A 10,299-nucleotide genomic window follows, 5' to 3' on the forward strand; every position below is an offset into this window, starting at 1 on the left:
CTTCAGTGGGGTTGGAGCTTGTATTTAGAGTATGTCAAAAGAAATAGTAATTGAAGTCAACACAGATGTTAAGAGTAAGATTAACACCCAGAAAAGCTGCAAGTCCATAACCCTTCCCCAAAGAAAGGAACCAAGATGTTGCTGTTTCTTCTTCTGTCTCTCGGACATGTACGGAAACATATCCCAGCTTAAACACCTGGAAATATACCAGGGCCTATCCTCTACTTTTTGTTCTCCTGTTTTCCATTAAGGGACAGCCCAAGCAGCATCCTTGGCAATGACATTAGCACTCCTGCAGTTGCCATGCCAGTGTACTTTTCAATTACAAACATTTCATTTCAGATTTTTGCCCCAGGTCAGAGATTGTTTCTCAGGTACAAATGTCATCATAGCATGGAAATGGGATGACAGAAAGGAAACCCAGAGCTCACATATTCCAAATGGCACCTGACTTCTGGCTCTCCATTGGTAAGAAAATATCACAAGCTGTTAAGAAATGATTAATAATCCTAAAACTGTAAAGTGAAGAGTGATCAACATCACCACGATTTGAAGTATGAAGAGTATCTGTGGACAATCTGCACGTTTAACGTCATAAAAGATGAACGATGAAAGATTTCTGCTTCAGAAGCAGCTAAGGGTTTACCTTCCCCTTCAGTCTGACTCCCATCCAGCCCCTATATTTATATATGTTAATATATTACAGTTTGAGATTTTCGGGTTATATTTCACAGGTGACATTTTTAATCTGCCTCAAAAATGTAAACATAGCAAGGGTGTTCTGCAGACACACTGCCTGGAGCAACTGTCAAATGGAAAATTCGGTGGAAAGTTTAGCCTGTCTCCAGTTTAACTAAGTGGAGGAATGCTACAAAAGCAGGTGTTGTCTGACACAAGCAATAATTATCTTTCACCTTGATGGATGTTAGTTTAATCTGTTCCTTACATGGTAGCTTGGTCTCAGCTGACTGAATTTAGTGCCAGAAAAGCAGATGAGAGGGTGAGTGTGGCTGGTATGTGACACTATTTATAAGACCAGGCTTTGGGGACAGTTTTGATTGATTTTCATAAGGGGATTTAACCATTTCTCCTGTTTGCCCAATAAATATTTAAATCTAGATAGATATCACGGTACTCTGTTAATATACTAACATTTGCATTAATGGATTTTTTAAAGTTTCATTGAGAGGATGATTTAATTCAATGACTTTAGCAGAAAAGAGAAAATGACTTACTAGAACATTTTCCTAAGACACGAACAGACCCTACATATTAAGGCTCTGGGATAAATTACTCAGCTAGCGGAACTGCAATGTTAGCTGGGGGAAGGTAGAAGAAACACCTTCCAAATGCTGCTCATAAGGAGACTTATTCAAAATCTTTCAAGCTGGAGGACTTATAATTGGAGATAGCACTCATACAGCCAGCAGCCCCAGAGAGGCCTGTCTACGCTGAGGGAGAAGCAGCATTGTCACTGTAGGACACCTTTTCAAACTACCAGTAGCTTTTTTTTTTTTTTTTAATTCAAGAAGATGCTGATCTTGGCACTCTTTCTGGACACAGTTTTGTCAGAAGGGGAAATGGCCTATCACCCCCAAATGTCAGGAATACATTATATGATGATTATAGATCATCTTCAGAACAAGGTCAGTGAAGCTGACCAAGTTCGATTCATGGAATAGTTAGGCTCCTCCCGTGACAGTCAGTAGGGTGCAGTGGGTAAGGCTGGGGCCCTGGGTCACCCGGATCTTGGCTCCTTCCCCCACCATCTGGGTGGCCTTGAGCAAGGCACTTTCCTCATGTGCAAAATGGGGGTGAGGATATTGCTTACTTCACGGGATTTCATATTAGTTTTAGTAAACATACATGACCCTGTGGGGGATGAAATGATGAATAAGAGACACATACGCGCGTGCGTGCTCTCTCAAAGAACTGAAAACACAGTAAGGGAAGCAGAGGTCCATGAATTATTGCAAAACAAATGGGATAATGACCAAGGGTAATGTGTAAATAAAGAATCTGGGAGCAAGAAATGATTTATCCCAACATGAGCAAGGATCTTGAAAAATGAGTAGGATCTCAGCAGCATGGGGATTTCAGCAGTTGGGGGAGACAAGCTGCTGGAATAAAGACGTGAAGACAGTAATCTCCCCACTGACTGAACAATGTGAAGAAACCAAGCAAGGTTTTCCTACCATATACCCCTGCACCAAATGCAAAGCACAGGGAGTAGTGAAGTCTTTTTAGAAATACTGTTCCCATTGGCCAGGTTAGGGTGCTTCAATAAACCCAGAGCAGAGCCATCAGTTTAATGCTTATGAATCAACCACGAGCTTTACACAAGCCAGTGTCTTCTCTAGGCCCGGGCTCAGAGACCACAGGGACCAAAGACCTGGAGAGACAGCTGGTGGGAAACAGACCCTGTATGCACAGTACTCAGATGCCCCTTGTTTTGACAGTTATAGACATACTCCAAACTGCCCAGTCTTTTCCCTCGATTTCACTCCCAATGACTCCCTCCAGAAGTTTCATCTGGGAGATGCTCTCAAACAATAATAGCTAACGTTTACTGAGCACCTACTATGTGCCAGGCACTGCTGCAAGCCCTCTACCATCTGAGAGGTAGGTACTACTATTATGCCCTTTATGGAGAGGAGAAACTCATATTAGGTGAGTCTAGCTATATAAGGTGCAGTCCAACAGCTCTTGCTGTGCCTCACTGCCCTGTAACTGCTTTGGCTGCTCTTGTCCTAACTCCCACAGGATGCTACCAGGGCTGCCACAGGGCTTCTCCTGACAACCCACGTCCAGGGATCTTCTCCTGTTCCCTGGGGTTCCTGCAGCAGAGGTCTGGGCTTCAAGTGATGGCTCTTGCCTTAGCACCAAGCTATTTTCCAGAGTACCTTTTGGCAAGGGGGCCAAGAGGGAGCGGGCATGGGAATGGAGCCAACATGCACCTGCATTCCCCTAGCTCTGCTGCTTAACCTGTCTCTGCCAAACTTCTTCATTCCAGGTGACTTTCCTGGGATTTCATGGTCCTCTCTGGAGCCTGACCCCCTTTGGAGACCCCCTCCCCAGGCTATCAGACAGAACTTAACATGTCGAAACCTAAATTGTGAGCCAATTTCAAGTCTCCCCTGCAGGTCCCAATAAGATGAGACTGGACCTCCAGTTCAGTGTTCCTAAATGGTCCATGAAAGAAAAGGAGTTTCCATAACATTCTGTGATAAGAGACCCTTATGCCCAAAGCATACAGAAGGCTCTGGAGATGGTCATCTCCACCCAGCCCCAAACACCCATACTCCATGTAGAAATAGCCACAGGCCTGTAATTCTGAGGACTTCCTAGAGGCCCAGGTCTGTGCTGATGTCTCTGGCAGGAGACAAAGAAAGCCCTGCCTCACCACACCTGCCTATCTGCCTCACCTACCCATGCATGCCCAGGATGCAGCTTCTGCTCTAGAGCCAGGGCAAGATGGTCCCAGAATTATTAATATGTAGTAACTAAGTCAGCTATGTTTGCCAATAAGCACATGATGATATTAAAACTTCAGTGTTACGAATGTAATAATATCTACCATTTATTGGGCATTTCCCACGCCAAGCAGTTTATAGAGTCTAACCCATTAATTCTCCCAAAAGCAGTAATACGCCAGTATTATTCTACCCATTTCAGTAACAAAAACTAGGGCTTAGAGAGGGAAAATTGCTCGCTCAAAGTTGCACAACCAGCAGGCAGCAGAGCCAGAATTTACACATGCGTGGTCTAACTCAGAGCTGAGCGCCCTGTCTGGCATGCTCTAGACTCTCTCCTTAGCAGAAGTGAAAGTTAATGGCGTGGGTTAATGAGCTTCAGACCTACTAGTAAATTCAGGGGCATGAATCCTAGTGTAAGAACTGGATTTCTCATTTGTGTTTTCCTGGGAAAGCCTTCTTATCCACTCAGCCTGCATGAGGGATAATACGTGCTTTTCCTCCCTGATCCACACCCTCCAGGCCCCCCCCCCCCGTCTCTGGTGACCCCTCAGCAGCCCTAGCAGCCTCCTTCCTTCTGAACCACTTAGCACCACGGAGCAATGTAAAAGACTCAGTTCCCTGTAGTTCTCCTCATCCTTAGCATATGAAATACTGAACAGCCCCTAATTCCCCTTCTCATTTTTCTTATTTAATAAATTCAAGTTCTGGTTACCGTCTCAGTCCTATCTGCTGCTTCCTTTTCCTCTCCCACCCCTAACTGGGTAGATGCCCCTTGCCTGTTCTATTCCCAAGTTCAGTCCTGAGACATCTATTCTTCCCTACCCAGAGGTTTTAAACCACAAAGCCAAGAGCTGGCAGAGTCTGCAGAAAGGCCCAGCACAGGCCAGCTGCAGAGCTCGCAACCAAAGAAGGCGTCTTCTCCACCAGAAATGTCCCCAAGAAAGATGGCTCTGATCTCCCTAGATGCAGCCAGGAGAAAGTAAGGGCCCAGAGCAGTCCCTTCACCCACTCTGGGGGAAGGAGGCAGACAGCAGGGCCAGAACAGTGAGGGGTGGCATTTTAGGAACTCTCTGCCCGGGTCAGCAGACAACCTGCAGATCCAAAATCCAGACATGGAAGTTAAAAGAGCTTCATGGGCCCCACCCATGTTAGCGGAGCCAAAGCCACAGAACCAGAGTGATGTTAGCCCACAGCTGGAGTAAAGTGATAGTTTTGGGGAATCAAAGGCTCAGAAGGAATGAGATGATCAGACCTTAGTGAAATGTCTGCAGTCAGGCAGTAGGAGTGTATCCTATCCCACTGTGGTCATAGTGCACCAGCCATGAGGCCTATGAATTCTTCTCTAACCCCCACTTCCCAAACCCTCAAGGAGACCAACCCTTCAATGATGGTGACTCTAAGGTCCTTTCCCAGATTCCCTTGTTTCCTCTCTAATCTCTTTCCTACCTCCACTCTCATGAATAACTGGGTCTTCTCTACCACCCTGGTCTTCCCTCCAGGTCGTGGTTCCATTTGGATGGGTAGAGCAGATCCTCGAGTTCCTCTAGAACCCTAGGGGGCATCAGATCTTTCATGCTCTCCACAGTAAACATCTACAATACAGACAAATACTTACTTGGTAATAGTGGCCACAACTCTGAGGCATTGTCTTCCTCACAAAGACTCTTTCTCCACCCTAGCAAGGGTGAGAAGAGAAAGGACAGAAGGAGATAAAGGGAGAACAGCCTAACCCGCCGTTCATTCATCACCCTAGCAACTACTTAAATGTTAAGTGTCTCAATCCTTCCAGAAGAAGTGACCAACACGGTGCCTAACACATAATAAACACTCAATGAATGTGCTGAGTTGAATTAAAATTTACACATTAAATTTCTATCTTTAAAGTTCCCAGAACCTAAGGAGTGCCAACAAAGCAAGCATTTTGAATGCACATTTATACATCCCCACCAGGAACTTATATAGAGCATGAATCACATTGTAACAAGTCCAGTGTAATGGCCCAGAAATAAATGTAGTAGATTTTCAAGAAAATGGCAAAGCACATCAGTAGTCCACAAACCTAATGGGCCTCTCCCTCGTGCCTCTTCCAGCTCACCATGAAGGCTGGATTCCTGAAGATTTCATTCCAGGGCCAAACTCAAGTAAGTCAGATGCAGGTAGCTCTCCTTCCAGGAAGGCTCTCCTTGGTTATAATCCAAGGACGAACCTATGGTCAGACCTAGCAACAGACCCAAATCCAAAAAGTCTAGGGTGGGAAAAGAGGGACAGGAACACACACTAAGTCCAGTGAAGCTAGACTAGAAGAACAATGAGAATTTAAATGTGTGAGTGTATTCATTATTATACACACACACACACACACACACACACACCTGTGTACACATCCATAGTTTTTCTTTAAGGGCAGAGAGTGAGTGCAACCCCACACTCTGTACGTTTTGACAACTATAAGAAATAGACAGAAATGAAAATTGACCACAGATGTTTGCCATGAAGTTTCTGCAACTCAACATTTAGTTGACTTAACCATATATTTTTGAATGCTTACTACATTCCCATTCTAGGGCTAGAGACATGAAGATAAATGTAACATTATCTCTGCCCTTGAAAATCTTACAACTTGGTGAACTATTGCTTCCATTTCTGACTTCCATTTGCAGTCTTTTGACCACAAAGGTTACACAGTCCTAGAACAAAAAATTTGGTATCACAGTCAGTCTTTATTACTGCTAAGCCAACCACAGAAAATTAAAGTGAGAAATAAAGGATAATAGCAATCATTTCTTGAAACCACTTTCTAGGTGCCAGCCACTATGCTGAGTGCTTTACCACATATTATCCCCTTCGCATACAACAACCACGTGAAGTAGGCACTATTACTACTCAGCTTTACAGAGAGGGAACAGAGGTGAAGGAGATGAAAAACTTGCTCAATCATGCAACACATGGTAGAGCTGGGATCTGGACCCAGATCCATCTGACACCAGAGATGCAAACCCTGAACTGCTATGCTGCATTATCACCCAGAGTGACATACTGGCTATTGAGGACATCTCACAAATCATGTCTTATTTGACTCTGGAATGTAACTCCAACGAATGAAGAAATAATGCTGATGCAAGTATGTGAATGTCAGGAAGGACTATAATCCCAAACAATTGCTTTAAAAGGTTCTAGAAGGCCTCCTAGACTAAGTGGGAACTAGAAGATGAGGTGGGTAGATGGAAGAGCTTGGCTGGGAAAGGGAATGACAATTCCAGTACGTGAATATATATGGCTGGAGCAGAGAAAATGAGAGATTGGGTCAGAAGGTTAAGGTGGGCAGAACTAAGGAATCTTTCTTGCAGATGACATGGAACCTTTGGAAGATCATGAGCAGGTAAATGGCACACAGGAAGCTGAGAATGGGGGTGGGGGGAGGAGCAGTAGACAACAACAGGTGGATGGGAGAGGCCAATGCCAAAGTCAGATAAACTCGGATGGGAAATGATGGGATGGGGTAAGAAGGGGTAAGAAGACCTGAACACCCTCCATGGACACTTTCTATTACATCTGAGCTGTGGCACTGAGAAGGGCATGAATAGGAGAAGGGAGGGTGGAGGATGGAAGGGAAGGAGGGAAGGAGGAAGAAGGAAGGAGACTTTAGTTGGATTTGGAGGCTGACTGCATGAGAATGAAAGACAACGAGGAGACAAAGAGGACCGACTCCAAGTTCAAGTCAGCATGGGGTGTCTGGATGGCTCAGTGGGTTGAGCCCCTGACTCTTGGTTTCGGCTGGGGTCATGATCTCTGGATCCTGGGATCAAGCTCTTCATGGAGCCCCATGACTACCGACTACCAGCTCCACACTCAGCAGGGAGTTTGCTGCTTCTCTGTCTCTCCCTCTGCCTCTGCCCCTCACCACCCAGCTGGCACTCCCTCTCTAAAATAAATAAACCAATCTTTAAGTTCAAGTCTGTGCATCTTGAACAATGGTGTTGTCAATAACAGAAAAAAAGAAAAGAAAACCAGGTTTGCTGGTTGGGGTCTGTGTGTTTGTGGGGGGTGGGACAGCAGAAGCAGAGATGAGTTTTGTGTTTGCATGCTTAAGCTTAACATAATAAAACCATCATTTGTGAATATTCCACATAAGCCTAAAGCCTGGAAGAGGTTTTGAGGCCAGACTACAAATTTGGGAGTCATCTACTTCAAGAGAATAAAATTGTTCTCTGAGCCTAAAGCAAACAAAACAAACAAAAACAAAAACAACAACAACAAAAAAACCAAGACAGAACCTGCAGCCTTTCTGATTATGCCCCTTATTTAAAGTGGGGTGGACTTTGAAGGGTAGAAGTAGTCGGGCCACTATCAGTCATTGTCCATTTGACAAGTTCTGAATTTGGCACCTGGAACACTATCTCATTTTATTCTCTTCCCCACAGCCGTGTGAGGAAGCCACTATTTCCCCATTTCACAAGGCTCTGAGTGGTTGATTAGATTGACAAGATCATACAGGTTGGATATCAGCAGAACTAGAATTAGAAGTCAAATGGGATTCCCACATCCAGAGGTGCTTGTGGTTGCAGTCACAGAGCTGGGTCAGGGGCATTAACTTATTGGTTTATTCAAAGGTCAGAGTCAGAATACTCCTCTGAACCATTAGCCACCAAGCACAGACCCACTCCAAGACTCTGGAACGTGGCTGCCAGTGTTCTAGCTTATAATGCTGGGCCATAAATCTCCAAAAGCTCCTGGGAAATTCTTCTGTCACAGGTATTTTGGCCTTGGTAAGACAGCCATGGCCCATTCAATCCCTTAGATCTGAATACAACAATGTTAGCAGAAATGGCTACCTTTGATAGTGATAGCAAAGATTTTTCAGAAATCCTAAGAAAGTTGAACAAAAGTACTGTTCAAAACACAAATTAATTAAAAACCCATTTATGAAATCAAGCATTCACAATTTCCCATGGAACATTGTCTAAGAAGTCTCTCAGGTGGCAAAGCAGCTCTGAAGCCATTTACTGAGAGGTGTGCAAAGAGTTCTTTTTATACATACATACAGCATGTAAGATCCGAGATTCTTTTATGTTAATTAAAAATGCCAAGTTTGATTCTATAACACATACTTCACTCAAAGACAATCATTCTGCAAAGTAGAGCCGCCAATAATTGGATCCTTCTACAGCCTGGCACCTTTCTTTCCCCTTGGGAAGGAGCCGTCTCCTAGAAATGCAGACAGCTCGTCCCCAGACACAGGGAGTCGTCACCAGCCTCTAATAACTGCTTGTCTTGCCAGGAAGACGGGCAAGCCAGGGCAAGCGCATGGCCTGCAGCATCTGTGTCCAATTCACTCTCCTCAATAAGCAAACTTTCTTCTTACCCTGAGAGTGCGGCAGATATCAGGCAAAACCATCTCGTAAGCTCAGACCCAGCAGAGGTCCATCTGGGATGCCACCCGCCATTCATGGCTTATGAAAGGTTTTTACGGCAAAGAACCCTTCACTGCAGCCCTTCCATATCTCCCATAGCCCATGGCTTTCCAAACCTCTCCCCCCAAACACCCCCTCCCAGGCAGCCAGCACCCCACCCAGCATCAGCTACTTGGGTCATGCAAACACTGTTTCAAATGGACCTGTCCAGGAATCCTGCTTCCATGGTGGGAACTGGAAGGGAGTTTAAAAACCTAACTTTGAAGTCGTGAAAAATTACTCCTGACAGTTTTTGAATGAGCAGAGTTGTCTTTGGGAGCAGAGTTGTATCCATTCATTCATCAAACAATGAGCTACGGCTCTTTCCCGGGGTGTCAAGATGTTTGTTTGGTTTGTTGTTCCTGTTTGTTTTTGTTGGCTTCTACACTCATACAGGATTTGGTTTTGCATAGCAGATTCCCCAAATGCAAGAAATTTTAAGATTTTTATGATTTCATCGCTAAGTGCAGCCTTTCATGAAGAATTCTGGCCACCTAGTGCCTAGGTAATCTACACGATAGTAGCCTCATTTGGGGAATGAAAGCTAAAGACAAAAGATGGCAGGTTCATTCTCTGAGGAGAAAGAGTAGTGGGCTCACAGAAATGACTGTCCTTTGCCAGCATAAGCCAGGCTGTAGAAACATCCATCCTAACTAAACAGCCACATGAACGTCTTGGCATAATGGATTAAGGATGAGTTTTTCTTGTTACTTAGGACATTAAAGAAATCTCTTTTCTGATTTTTTTTCACACATGTTCTTAAAGGCAAGGACAATGTCTCTTGAGTGCTTAGCACTCAGTAGTAGTAATTCCCATTCTACAAAAGAGGAAACAGGCTCAGAGCTAGCGTAACAGCTAGTATGTGGCAGTGTCAGGACTCAAATACATGCCAGTGGCCAGCTCTCACTGATTTCTTGCCCTCTCCGGGTCTTGGAACCAGAGTAAAGGCTCTGAGCTCAGCCAACCCTAACCATGTCCCATGGGCTCTATAACAACTTTTCCTGTTTTATCATTCTCCTCCCCACCAGCCTCAAACCCTCTCACCTATATTAGGTAGAAGAACATAACTCAATGTTGGGGTGGGGGTGTGGGGGAGGGGGAAGAGAGATACTTATAAGCAGTTGAGGGTCTGTTTCTACATATAGGCAAAGATGCGTGTACATTACCATTCACTGAGTACCTATCAGCTAAAGGGCATCCTATGACCTGGTATAGAGAAGGTATTCAATTAATATTCAGTGAACAGAAGTCTGAAGAAATTCACAAGCAATGTTTTAAAAATAATAACGAGTTTCTGCATTTATATCTTTGAGGGGAGCCCCAGGCACTGCTAACCAGCTCCATGACCCCAAAGGAAATGTTCTCTCTGGCAC

Source organism: Ursus americanus, chromosome 6 (genome assembly GCF_024610735.1).
Source record: "Ursus americanus isolate L20-20 chromosome 6, mUrsAme1.1.p, whole genome shotgun sequence".
Taxonomy (NCBI): domain Eukaryota; kingdom Metazoa; phylum Chordata; class Mammalia; order Carnivora; family Ursidae; genus Ursus; species Ursus americanus.